At 35.0% G+C, this 13874-nt stretch overlaps 1 protein-coding gene across 3 annotated transcripts in view; it reads right to left on the reverse strand.

Annotated features, from left to right (window-relative positions):
- The window catches only part of LOC136029215 (kinesin-like protein KIF26B), a 262695-nt gene that overhangs the window by 225290 nt on the left and 23531 nt on the right, over positions 1-13874 (reverse strand). Inside the window, exon 2 of one of the 3 annotated variants that reach the window (XM_065707416.1) lies at positions 4379-4454. The exons of the other annotated variants lie outside the window; for them this stretch is intronic. The gene's annotated coding sequence lies outside the window, so the exon portion shown is untranslated. The remainder of the gene's footprint in view (positions 1-4378; positions 4455-13874) is intronic. 3 annotated transcript variants of the gene reach the window in all.

Below are 13874 nucleotides of genomic sequence, written 5' to 3' on the forward strand. Positions count from 1 at the left end.
ACATTACTCTTTAATTCGACGTTATTGCGTTGGCCATGCAAATCTTATCTCTTCTCATTAAAGTTTGCATAATATGTTTTGTTCGTAATATATTTGCATAATATGGTTGCGTAATATGTTTGCGTATACGTTTATTTTTATTTATCACTTAAATAAGTTAAGATATTTTAAGTTAAGATATTATAAGTTAAGATATATTTTTTTCACTAGATTTTTAGCATGGTCCCACCATTTTTTTTTTTTTTTTGCGATAAAAGTGCTTTCCTAATGGATTATTTACTTAAAAAGTAAAAAAATTGCAAGGAAAATAGGGAACAGTGGTGATTAAACAGAGAGAGAATGAAGGCTTTCATGAAGAGCGAGGATTCACATCGTTTCCAATGTGTACATAACAAGCTAGTGTAAATTGTTTACACGTTTAAAGCTCGGCATAGGAACCAAAGCAACTTTTGTTTTCTCTAAATTTCTCTAATGGTGTAATTTTACAACTACTGGTTTCTGCAAGACTTAATGCTAGTAAAGGCCGGATATTAATCTGTCTCTAAGATCGTTTATCAAACAAACAAAACTGCTCCAAATTTTGAGAAATTTGGACGGAACTTCCCATTCAAATATAAATTTTCTTATCTAGAGAAAGCACTAAAATTATTGCTCAAGAAATAATTAAAAAATAGGCTGAGTATTAATCTGGAGAATCAAAACATTTTGGAGCTGATGAATTTGCTATTGACCTAGGGAAAAATTGATTTATTTATAATTTCGGATTATCAAATAATTCTGTTTGTAGGTCCTTAAAAAAGTTTTTTTAGAATATCAGCTCTATGGAGTTGTGTATTTCTATATCTTTTTTTATGCCTTTCGAACGACAGGCATAAATAATGTTCCTCCCTTCATCCTAACAAAAAATTTAGATTCCTCTTACCCCTCCCCTCAAAAAAATTCGGATGTTTCATCCCCAGATCGTGATACAAAACAAGATAAACTTACAAAAACTAGGTATAAAATTTGCGAACATTTTACTGAAACCTATTGACTGAATAAAGAGACCATCTTGCTCGGTCTAAGGCTTCAGACACCCATGATCAAACAGTTCGTGGTAACGAACTGTAGTAAGGAGCGACCCGTCTCAATAGAAACCAAAACTCTAAAAAATGGAATTTTGATACCAATAGCTACATCAAAAGAATCGTATTTTAATGCTGATTTTAAATATATAAGTTTCATCAAGTTTAGTCTTACGCATCAAAAGTTACGAGCCTGAGAAAATTTGCGTTATTTTAGAAAATAGGGTGAAACACCCCCTAAAAGTCATAGAATCTTAACGAAAATTACACCATCAGATTCAGCGTATCAGAGAACCCTACTGTAGAAGTTTCAAGCTCCTATCTACAAAAATGTGGAATTTTGTATTTTTTGCCAGAAGGCAGATCACGGATGCGTGTTTATTTGTTTGTTTTTTTTCCCCAGGGGTGATCGTATCGACCCAGTTGTCCTAGAATTTTGCGAGAGGGCTCATTCTAACGGAAATGGAAAGTTCTAGTGCCCTTTTTAAGTGAACAAAAAAATTGGAGGGCACCTAGGCCCCCTCCCACGCTAATTATTTTTCCAAAGTCAACGGATCAAAATTCTGAGATAGCCATTTTATTCAGCGTAGTCGAAAAACCTTATAACTATCTCTTTGGAGACGACTTACTCCTCCACAGTCCCTGTTGGAGGGGCTACGAGTCACAAACTTCGACCAGTGCTTACATATAGTAATGGTTATTGGGAAGTGTACAGGCGTTTTCAGGAGGATTTTTTGTTGGGGGGAGGGGTTGAGAAGAGGGGGATACACTGAGGGAACTTCCATCGAGGAATTTGTCATGGGGGAAGAAAATTTCCATGAAGGGAGCGCAGGATTTACTAGCATTATTTAAAAAAAAACACAATGAAAAAATAAATATGAAAAAGTTTTTTTCAGCTGGAAGCAAGGAGCAGCATTAAAACTTAAAACGAACAGAAATTATTACCCATATGAGGGGCTCAACTCCTCCTAACACCTCGCTCTTTACGCTGAAGTATTTTTAGTAATGTCAACTATTTATTCTACGGCTTTTGTGATTCAGGGGTCATTCTTAACGAATTGGGACAAAATTTAAGATTTAGTGTAAAGAGAGAGGTACTGACGAGGGGGCGAACCCTCTCATATGTGTAATAAAAACACGAGAATAAAAAATTCTTTACGTAAGCTAATTTATAAGTTACGTATATCTTTACTAATAAAAAGATTCGTAAAAAATTAAAAGTTCTAGTTGCCTTTTTAATTAACCAAAAAATTGGAGGGCAACTAGGCTTCCTCCCCCGCTCTTTTTTTCTCAAAATCATTCGATCAAAATTATGAGAAAGCCATTTAGCAAAAAAAAAAAAAAAAATACGCAAATTTCGTTTTAATTATTCCTCTGCGGAGAGCCAAAATCAAAACATGCATTGATTCAAAAACGTTCAGAAATAAAATAAAAAAACAAGTTTTTTCAACTGAAAGTAAGGAGTGACATTAAAACTTAAAACGAACAGAAATTACTTCGTATATGAAAGGGGCTGCTTCCTCATCAACGCCCCGCTCTTTACGCTAAAGTTTTTTACTGTTTTAAAAAGAAGAGTTGCGAGAAAGAGTCAAAATTCGGATGTTTCATCCCCAGATCGTGATACAAAACAAGATAAACTTACAAAAACTAGGTATAAAATTTGCGAACATTTTACTGAAACCTATTGACTGAATAAAGAGACAATCTTGCTCGGTCTAAGGCTTCAGACATCCATGATCGTTTTCAGAGTTGAAGATTTGTGGTTGGCTGGGAGTTATTGATATAGGCAATTATATAACTTTAGCTCATTTTATGCAGTGATAATTCAGTATTAATCCAGTCAAGTAATCGAGTGTTTTTTCTTAAAGGAGGGGGCATTTTGGTCTTAAGACAGGATGTTTGATTTCTGTAAACCAATCAAACTGACCGCACCTTTACGCTAGAATAAGCTGCATGTTTGATCAGTAGTACCAATGACTCCCGAGCGCTCCAGCTCCGAAAGCTTCATCTTCAATGTCAGACTCAAGAAGGTCGACTGAAATGGCCCTAGCTTTCTCAATGGTTAGGTACTCTCTGACGTAGAACCAAAAGTAAACTAGTTGCTCGCAGGAACGGACAAGTTTAACTGAGTCTCTCCAATGGACCAACCAGGCAATAGGCATTGGACAGGGCCGGATAAATGAAATGATGAAGAAGAAACCGCACTGTCCAATTTTCGGTCCGCGCTCAAAACGATAGTAGCTGATCATTCTGTCGCATAAATCTACCCCCCCCCATGTGCTGGTTGTAGTCGTGCACAATCCTGGGGCATGGTCCACCACACCCATACCACAAATTGATGAGCTTATCCGGATAGAATAAAAGGGTCTCTAATTTACTTTTATATAAGATCGATGTTTTAAGTTAAAAATATGTTAGGCCTCAATAGACTATTGCTTTCTAGTGTTGTGCCCCACAGAGCACAACCTCACCCTGAATTAAAAAAAAAATCGTTGGAGCAAAATTATTAAGTAGCCTTTTTGTTTAATATGTCAAAAGGCCGTAGGAAAACGCGCCAGTTTACATAGACACGAGTAAAGAACTACCTTAAAACTGGAAACAAACAGACATTAATGTGCATGTAAGGGGGCGGCCACTCCCTGAAAGATAATGAGAAAACTAAACACGATTAATTACAAACATGTTATATTTGTTACATTCCAGTATACTTTCAGAAAAGCGGAAGTTAAACTTTAGAATAAAGAGTCAGAGGTTGAAAGGACGGCTGTCTCCCTCGTATTTACTGTAATTTCTGTTCATCTTGAATTTTAAAATCCCTCTTTTGTTTCAAGTAAAAAGAAAGAAGTTGCATTTTCAAGTGAATAATCACGGGTAAGGCATTATGTGGCATACTCTTGAGCCATGACAACTGAGGTCATTATATGATCAAGCAATATTTATTTATTCATAATTTGTCATGCTTTGAGAGGAAGGGCTGGACTCCACTCTGCTAATCTATCATAAGTCTTGCTACAAGTAGCAAGTAAGTTCATAGGTTGTCTTTTAAGTGATGTTCATCTAAAACTGATAAACCCAAAATTAATACCAAACCCTAAGATACCCAATTACAAAAAAAAGGTCTGATAATTTGATTGAGAAATTAAATAAATTCAAAAGTTTACAGTTTTGGGGTTTTCGAACCCAAAGCTCCCCCCCCTCCTGTGTTCATCCCTAAGCAGATCCAAGCCTATTTAAAAGCAGGGATAAGATAGTTCAAACTAACTTAAATACGCAATTTTGCTCTAAAGCAAAGACACGAATAGGTTTCGTTTTACCTGTCACCGCAAAGGAAGACTATTAAGCTCCTGATGATTTCCAGATGATTGCAATAACCAATATCCCTTTGATCAACTATAAAAAGGCTTCTATTAGATATCCATTACTAGAAAACATAAAAGTAATAGTATCATGTTTTATGTCAAACTCTCATAATTTCCTTTTTTTTTTAGTTTAAAATGGAGCGGATCTAACTTATTTTTATGTCATTGGCTAACTCACTCAACTATGATCGCAAAATCAAAACTAATACGTATAGAGCTGATAATCTCTTGCTGATGGTGAGCGATAAAATGTAGTTTTGCGTTTGAACTAATAATAATAAAAAGTTATCAAAACTATTTGTTAGGATCGGTTTTAAATGACACTGAGACATAGAGAACTGTAAAATAGGTTTTCAGTTTTTAAAGAATGACATTACTAAATTCAAAATTTTTAATAAGAAAAGATTCTTGTCAATAAGTTTATTGTTTTTTTTCCTTTTTTTAATAATACATGAGGTTATTTTTTATTGTCAAATTATGTACAGACCATGGACGTTTGTAACTCAAAATTGATGAGGGAATAATAGCTTAAGGCTAGCATGGAAATTGAATGGAAGATTCATAATATCTTCTATGTATCATAGCTTATCCCCTCACACTCTAGTTCATTGGTCGCCAAAAATAGGTGCTTGCCAAAAACAGATCTAAAGCCGAATTGGCCTACCATGACAATACAAAGAAGAAATAATCTAGAGAAGGCAAACGGGCTTATCATACAAGACATCTTTAGGGTTTAAAAGAACTAAAAACGAAGAACATATATGAAAAAAAAAAAAAACAATACATATACAACTGCCACTCATATATACATTTAGCGAGCTATACCTCCATTAAAACACGAAAGCAACTGACAAAAATGAGCTTAATGATTTCTGTTGAGGAGTAATCCTCATGTTAACATCCAATGCTGCCAATCTTTGTAGTTTTTATTTATTTGAATCACTTGGGGACTTTGCTACACTTTTGAGATTATTGATTCATTTTTTTTACAGAATGGTCACAAATTGAATCAATATTTAAATGTTCAGTATCTAGTCTAGTAACCTAATCACCTCTAGAATAAAAATTACCACCAACACTTTTATTAGAATTCATAAGAAGCTGACCTGTTAAAAGCATTTAAGGCATTTGATTCACTACTTATAAGATTCCCTAAAAAGTTAAAGCAAGTGGTTCCCCCTACAGAATTAAAAACAGGGTATTTAGGAGGCTTTTTTGACAGACTTCGAACTTGTTCAAGTCCAATTGACAAAATTACTCTAAAATGATAGAAGTAAAAGTCTACTTATTTAATGAAGAAGATGGGATAGTTTCTTCTTTCTAATTCTTTCAACGAAGGGTACAGTTTTAATTTTTAAAACCTAATTAACCTTTGGAGACTCTTAGTACTCTTTTTGGTTGCTGACTTTTCTAGTGTGATTGCAAAATGTTACAGGGAGAGAAGTTGCAAACAAGACCATATGTAGAAAGTCAAAAGCTGTTTCACTGCAAAAAAACTTTTTTGTCTTATTTGACTGACAAATTAGTTTCTTTCTAATTTTTCAAAACGTTAGAAAAAGTCTTCTTTGTAATTAATTTTAGTTTAAAAAAGTTTCTGCCACTTTAAAAATATCATGGACTTCCTAGTTCCAGCTACACGTGTGATACGGATCAATAATTTGAATGTAAATTCTTTGAATGAACAGTTTTTTACATAGCGTAATCAAGATTGATTAGAGATTGAAGCCCATGAAGTAGCCAGAGGGTTTGTTGCTATCAAACCCTCCTGCAAGAATATGAAAAATTATGTATAATTATGTGCCTTTTGGTTTTATTTTTTTTTAAGGGACTTGCTTTTATTTTAGGATCCTTCCAAACCCAAAATAAATCAACTTTACGGAGAGGTAACATTAAGCTGCACTTCCTGTCCATACCCATGGTCAGGAACAGCTTTAACAGCACGCAGAGATCATTCTAGAAGTGTCCATCTATATTTAGGATTATATGAAGGAGACGCAGGATTTTCCAGCATTATTTAAAAAACGATGAGAAATTCAATAAATAAAACAATTTTTTTTAACTGAAAATGAGGAGCAAGATTAAAACTTAAAATTAACAGAAATTGTTCCGTATTTGAGGAGCTCATTCCCTCTTCAATACCTTGCTCTTTGCGCTAAAATATTTTCAGTAATTTCAAAAGAGCTATTTATTCTAATTAAACGGCCTTTGTGATTCAGGGGTCATTCTTAAATATGTAAGTTTCATCAAGAAACGACCCCCCCCCAAAAAATGTATTTTTGAAATTTTGTGTTTTTTGCCAGAAGAAAGATCCACGGATGTGTGTTTATTTTTTTCCCCAGGGGTGATGGTATCGACCCAGTGGTCTCAGAATGTCGGGAGAGGGTTCATTCTAATGGAACTTAAAAGTTCTAGTGCCCTTTTTAAGTGATCAAAAAATTAGAGGGAACTATGCCGCCTCCCACGCTCATTTTTTCTCCAACGTCACCAAATCAAAATTTTGAGACAGCCATTTTGTTCAGCATAGTCAAAAAATCTAATAGCTATGTCTTTCAGGACGACTTAATACCCCACAGTCCCCAGGGGAATGGCTGTAAGCTATGAACTTTGCCAATTGTTTACATATAGTATTGGTTATTGGGAAGTATACTGACATTTTCAGGGGGATTTTTTCTGGTGGTAGGGGTGGTTACGTGAGCGGATCCTTCCATGAAGGAATTTGTCAAGGGGGAAAAAATTCTCAGGAAGGGGCGCAGGATTTTCCAGCATTATTTGAAAAACGATGAGAAATTCAATAAAAAAAACAATTTTTGCAACTGAAAGTAAGGAGCAACATTAAAACTTAAAACTAACTGAAATTATTACGTATGAAGGGTTCATCCCCTCCTCAATACCTCACTCTTTACGCTAAAGTATTTTCAGTAATTTCAAAAGAGCTATTTATTCTAAGTAAACGGCCTTTGTGATTCAGGGGTCATTCTTAAAGAACTGGAACAAAATTCTAACTTTAATGTAAAGTGTAAAGTATTGACAAGGCGGCGAACCCCCTGATATACGTAACAAAAACATGCGAATATAAAAGTTCGTCAAATAAGTTAATTTATAAGTTATATATATTTATTACTTAACAAAAATGTTACTAAATAAAACTAAAATTTCTAGTGGCCTTTTTAAGTAACCAAAAAACTGGAGGAAAACTAGGCATCCACCACTGCCTCGTTTATCTCAAATCATCCAAAATCAAAACCTGCATTAATTCAAAAACGTTCAGAAATTAAGCAAAAAACAAGTTTTTTCAACTGAAAGTAAGGAGCATCATTTAAACTTAAAACGAAAAGAAATTATTACGTATATGAGGGGGCTCGTCCCAACGCTAATACTTCGCTATTTAAGCTGAAATATTTTCAGTAATTTCAAAAGAGCTATTTATTCCAATTAAACGGCCTTTGTGATTCAGGGGTCATTCTTGAAGAACTGGAACAAAATTCAAACTTTAGTGTAAAGAGTGAGGTATTGACAAGGGGGCAAACCTCCTCATATACGTAATAAAAATATACGAATATAGAAGTTGGTTGTGTAAGTTAATTTGTAAGTTACGTATATTTATTACTAATAAAAACGTTCGTAAAAAATGAAAAGTTCTAGTGGCCTTTTTAAGTAACTAAAAAAATTGGAGGGCAACTAGGCCCCCTCGTCCGGCCCTTTTTTCTCAAAATCGTCCGATGAAAACTTCGAGAAAGCCATTTGGCCAAAAAAAAGTAAAAGTAACGCGCAAATTTCGTTTTAATTATTCATATGCGGTGAGCCAAAATCAAAAGCTGCATTAATTCAAAAACGTTCAGAAACTAAAGAAAGCAAGGAGCGACACTAAAACTTAAAACTAACAGAAATTATTCCATATATGAAAGGGACTGTCCCCTCCTCAACGCCCCGCTCCTCGCGCTGAAGTTTGACTCTTTCTCACAATTCTACTTTTTAAAACAAGAAAAAAAAATAGTGTAAAGAGCGAGGCGTTGAGGAGGGGACAGGTCCTCTCATATATGGGATAATTTTTGTTAGTTTTAAGTTTTAATATCGCTCCTTACTATCAGTTAATTTTGTTTGTTTGTTTAACACTTTAAAAGATAGTACATGGTCACATCAGTACATTATAAAAAAAATAATAGAATAAGTGAACGAATGACCATAATACGATGTGATTCATTTCATGGAGGGTCGGTAAACTTAAGGATGCTAGAATGTACAGCCCACAGTCAAAGTCTACTGAAAAGAGGTATATCAGAGGAAAGGAACAGAAACTTAGGGATTGGTAGCCTCCGTAGTGACCACTAGAACACAAAAGTATTAGGTAGCAAGGGATTTGGGTGGTGACCTCCCCCCCCATGAAGCGGTGAAGCTAAATTTCCACTCCTTGATTTGTTTTGCCCGGTTTTGAAAAGTATTATTTTTTGGTATTTAAATAATGAAAACCTTTTTTATATTTTAATTAAAAATAAAAAAATAAAAAGTACGGCCCATTCATAGATCTTAAAAAATGTATTCTCTCCTAAAATTTTCTTAAATTGGCACCACCTGGTAACCCCCTAATATTTCTTCTTATTTTCTAAGTTTAAAAGTTTAATCTTTGGTTAAACTCTCCTTAACTCTTAAACTCTTAATTAATCAATTTCTCTGGATTCCCGAATATTGCCCTCATATAATTGAAAAAAATTATGACAAAAGTGGGCCTATTTGTATGAATTTCAACCTGACAACTAACATTTGTATTTTTTATTTTTATTTTAGAATCCCAATGCTCTTAAATACCATTTGGAAGGCTAGAATTATATGCGCATTGATATCAATAACGTCTTTTAAAAATAAGCTGTTGTTGATCCAACCAGTTACTATAGTTATCATCATTTGCACAACACTCACCATTGACAACTTAAAAATTTCCTCCCATATTATATATGCAATGTGTTACATTAACATTGTTTGAATTTTAAACATTCAAAAATTTTTCTTGACAAGAATTTGAACCTCCGATATAGTAATCATCGTCTTCACCGCAATCACATAGCTTATGATTTCGTGGGTCTTTTGAAGATAAAAAAAAAGTCAAACAGTTCGTGTTAAAGAGCTTTAGTAAGGAGCGACCGGGCTCATTAGTAACCAAAACTCTAAAAAACAGAATTTTGATACCAATAGCTACATCAAAAGTAGCGATGTAGATGATACCAATCATCTACATCGCATTTTAATGCTAATTTAAATATACAAGTTTCATCAAGTTTAGTATTGCAAACCTACGAGCCTGAGGAAATTTACCTTCTTTTAGAAAATAGGAGGAAACTTATTAGTCATAGAATCTTTACGAAAATCACACCATCAGATTCAGCGTATCAGAGAGCCCCACTGTAGAAGTTTCGAGCTCCTATCTACAAAAATGTGGAATTTTGCATTTTTTGCCACAAGACAGATAACGGATGCGTGTTTATTTTTTTCTATTTTTTTTTCATGGATGATCGTATCGATCCAATGGTCCTAGAATGTTGCGAGAGGGCTCATTCTAACGGCAATGAAAAGTTCTAGTGCTCTTTTTAAGTGACCAAAATATTGGAGGGCACCTAGGCCCTCTCCCACGCTAATTATTTTCCAGAAGTCACCGGATCAAAATTCTGAGATCCCTGCTCTTTACGCTGCGGTTTTTTCCTGTTTCAAAAAGTAGTGTTGAGAGAAAGAGTCAAACTTTAGCGTAAATAGCGGGGTGTTGAAGAGGGAGCAACCCCTTTCATATACGAAGTAATTTCTGTTCGTTTTAAGTTTAAATGTCGCTCCTTACTTTCAGTAAAAAAAAAAAAAAAATTATTTAATTGAAACTTAAAACGAGCAAAAAATATTGCTTCGTAGCTTATACAACATACATTTGCAAAGCTAGCATAAATAAACTGGCTCGTGATGTTGTATGATTCTGAAAAGGAATTAGTTACTTACTCATTCCTGAAAAAAACATTGGACCGACATAAGAAAAAGATGAAAAATTTGTTATTGTGTATAAAATGGATACTTTCCCATGCCTCTACCACCACCAGAATCAAACAGTTCGTGGTAACGAACTGTAGTAAGGAGCGATCCGGCTCAATAGTAACCAAAACTCTAAAAAATTGGATTTTGATATCAATAGCTACATCAAAAGAATCGCATTTTAATGCTGATTGTAAATATATAAGTTTCATCAAGTTTAGTCTTACCCATCAAAAGTTACAAGCCTGAGAAAATTTGCCTTATGTAGGAAAATAGGGGGAAACACCCCCTAAAAGTCGTAGGATCTTAACGAAAATGACACCATCAGATTCAGCGTATCAGAGAACCCTACTGTAGAAGTTTCAAGCTCCTATCTACAAAAATGTGGAATTTTGCATTTTTTGCCAGAAGACAAATCACGGGTGCGTGTTTTTTTTTTTTTTTTTTTTTTTTTTTTTTTTTTTTTTTTTCCCAGGGGTCATCGTATCGACCAAGTGGTCCTAGAATGTCGCAAGAGGGCTCATTCTAACGGAAATGAAAAGTTCTAGTGCCCTTTTTAAGTGACCAAAAAAATTGGAGGGCATCTAGGCCCCCTCCCACGCTCATTTTTTTCCCAAAGTCAACGGATCAAAATTTTGAGATAGCCATTTTGTTCAGCATAGCCGAAAATCATAATAACTATGTATTTGGGGATAACTTACTCCCCCACAGTTGCTGGGGGAGGGGCTGCAAGTAACAAACTTCAACCAGTGTTTACATATAATAATGGTTATTGGGAAGTGTACAGACGTTTTCAGGGGGATTTTTTTGGTTTTGGGGGTAGGGTTGAGGGAGGGGGCTATGTGGGAGGATCTTTCCTTGGAGAAATATGCCATGGGGGAAAAAATTCAATGAAAAGGGCGCAGGACGAATCTGGTCACGTTAGAAAAAAACGTCAAATTCAGAGCTTAATATACAATGCTGGGTGTTCGGAGCCTCTCTATTATGGAGTATAATTTGAAAATAACACAACTATACGAGCGATAAAACATATATACCACAACCATAACTCAACTAACGAAAGAACTGCTAAGAGATAACACAACTATAAAGCGAAAACAGGTGAAAACTAATGGGAAAATAAACGAACTAAGAGGTGGAAGGGGCCCAGAGAAAAAATATAATCCTTTTTCAATTTTGAGCCTAACTTCCGCAAAGGAGTAATAATGTCAGAAGCCCCGAAATACCGAATTATTTTCTTTTCAAACAGTTCGTGGTAAAGAACTGTAGTAAGGGGCGACCCGGCTCAATAGTAAACGGAACTCTAAAAAACGGAATTTTGATGCTAAAAGATACATCAAAAGAATCGAATTTTCACGCTGATTCTAAATATATAAGTTTCAATTAATTTAGTCTTTGTCATCAAAAGTTAAGAGCCTGAGAAAATTTGCCCTATTTTGGAAAAAAGGGGGAACCATCCCCTAAAAGTCATAGAATCTTAACAAAAATCACACTATCGCATTCGGTATATCAGAGAACTCTATAGCAATAAATTCAAGCTCATATCTAAAAAAATGTGGAATTTCATATTTTTTGCCAGAAGACAAATCACGGGTGCGTGTTTATTTGTTTGTTTGTTGTTTTTTTTTTCTTTTCCCCAGGGGTCATCGTATCGACCAGATGGTCTTAGAGTGTCGCAAGAGGGCTCATTCTTACCTCCTTTACGGAAACTAGATCTGGAAGAAATCTACAGCACGTATTTCAGTATAATAATGTCTATTCAATTTAAAGCTACAGTACGTTAGAACGTCTTGACTAAGTCAAACGTAAAGTACGATGAGCTGAAAGTGTGAAAATTGTCTACGGTTAAGCGCATTACCGGCATGGGGCTCCGGGTGGTTTCTCTAGTCACCAATCAAAAAGATGTGCCCATGGGTTTTTTTTTATTTTATAATTTCATTTGAAATTGTTAAAAAAAATCAGGTACATACGTGGAGGAGGATTGGGGGCTATGGTATTCATCCTATTGAATTATGATTCACGGCTAATGTTTATTTTTCATCAGTTTTGCCACATTTTGTGATCTCCTAGAAATTCCAGTTGTTTACACCAATTCAAAAGAACGAATGCAAAATCCGTCTTCGCACATAAAGGCATAAAGGAAAAAGAGCTTACTTCTCATTAAAATACTACAAGATTTTCCAGCGCAGACAAAGTTAAATAAAACCATCTGTCAACCGAAGCCTTTCAAACTTCTCTTGTCTGGGTGAAAAAGAATCCGTTTTCAACAGTACATGTTTAGCAAGGCAGGAAAAGGTACAAAGAACGCACAACATTTTACTTAGAAGACACGCTCCGATGATTTGTATCTTTTATAAGCAATTATTCAACTCTTTGCAGTGTGAATTTCGCATTGATGGGGCAATTTCAAGTGTTCGGCAGCCTTTGTTCAGCTTCTTCAACAAAAGCTGCAGGAGCAATGAGTCATTGTTTTTTCCTCCATTAGTTAAATGTTATTGTTCTCAACCCCTCAAGAACTCAAATTTGGTATGTCGTAAAAACAAACTCGTTACTTATTCTTTTTCTTTGAAAAAAGGTGGCACTTTTCTTAAAGATCGTCTCAATATTTCCTTTATTTTAAAAAATAACTGTGTTCCTATTTCTTGACCCCCTCCCCCTCAACTTTTTTAGTATTTAAATGCACCTCATATGTAAAGATAGTGCACTATTAATTTGCCTCAAATCAGTATGTGTAGCTCAATCTTTGTTCCAATGGGAACATTTGATCAAACGGTTCGTGGTAACGAACTGTATAGTAAGGAGCGACCCTGCTCAATGGTAACTATAACTCTAAAAATAGAATTTTGATAACAATATCTACATCAAAAGAATCGCATTTTAATGCTGATTTTAAATATATCAGTTTCATCAAGTTTAGTTTTAACCATCAAAAGTTGCGAGCCTGAGAAGATTTGCCTTATTTTAGAAAATAGGGAGAAACACCCCCTAAAAGTCATAAAATTCAGCGTAACACCATCAGATTCAGCGTATCAGAGTACCCTAACGTAGAAGTTTCAAGCTCCTATCTACAAAAATGTGGAATTTCGCATTTTTTGCCTTAAGACAGATCACGGATGTGTGTTTATTTCTTTGTTTGTCTGTTTATTTTTCCAGGGGTAATCGTATCGATTCAGTGATCCTAGAATATCGCGAGAGGGCTCAATCTAACGGAAATTAGACGTCCTAGTGCCCCTTTTAAATGTCCAAAAAATTGGAGGGCACATGGGCCCCATCCCACGTTCATTTTTCCCCAAAGTCACCGGATTAAAATTCTGAGTTAGCCATATTATTCACCATAGTCGAAAAACACAATAACTATGTCTTTGGGGGCGACTTACTCTTCCACAGTCTTCGTGGGAGAGGCTGCAAGTTACAAACTTTGACCAGTGTTTACATATAGTAATGGTTA

The sequence above is a fragment of the Artemia franciscana genome, chromosome 7 (assembly GCF_032884065.1).
Source record: "Artemia franciscana chromosome 7, ASM3288406v1, whole genome shotgun sequence".
Classification (NCBI taxonomy): Eukaryota; Metazoa; Arthropoda; class Branchiopoda; order Anostraca; family Artemiidae; genus Artemia; species Artemia franciscana.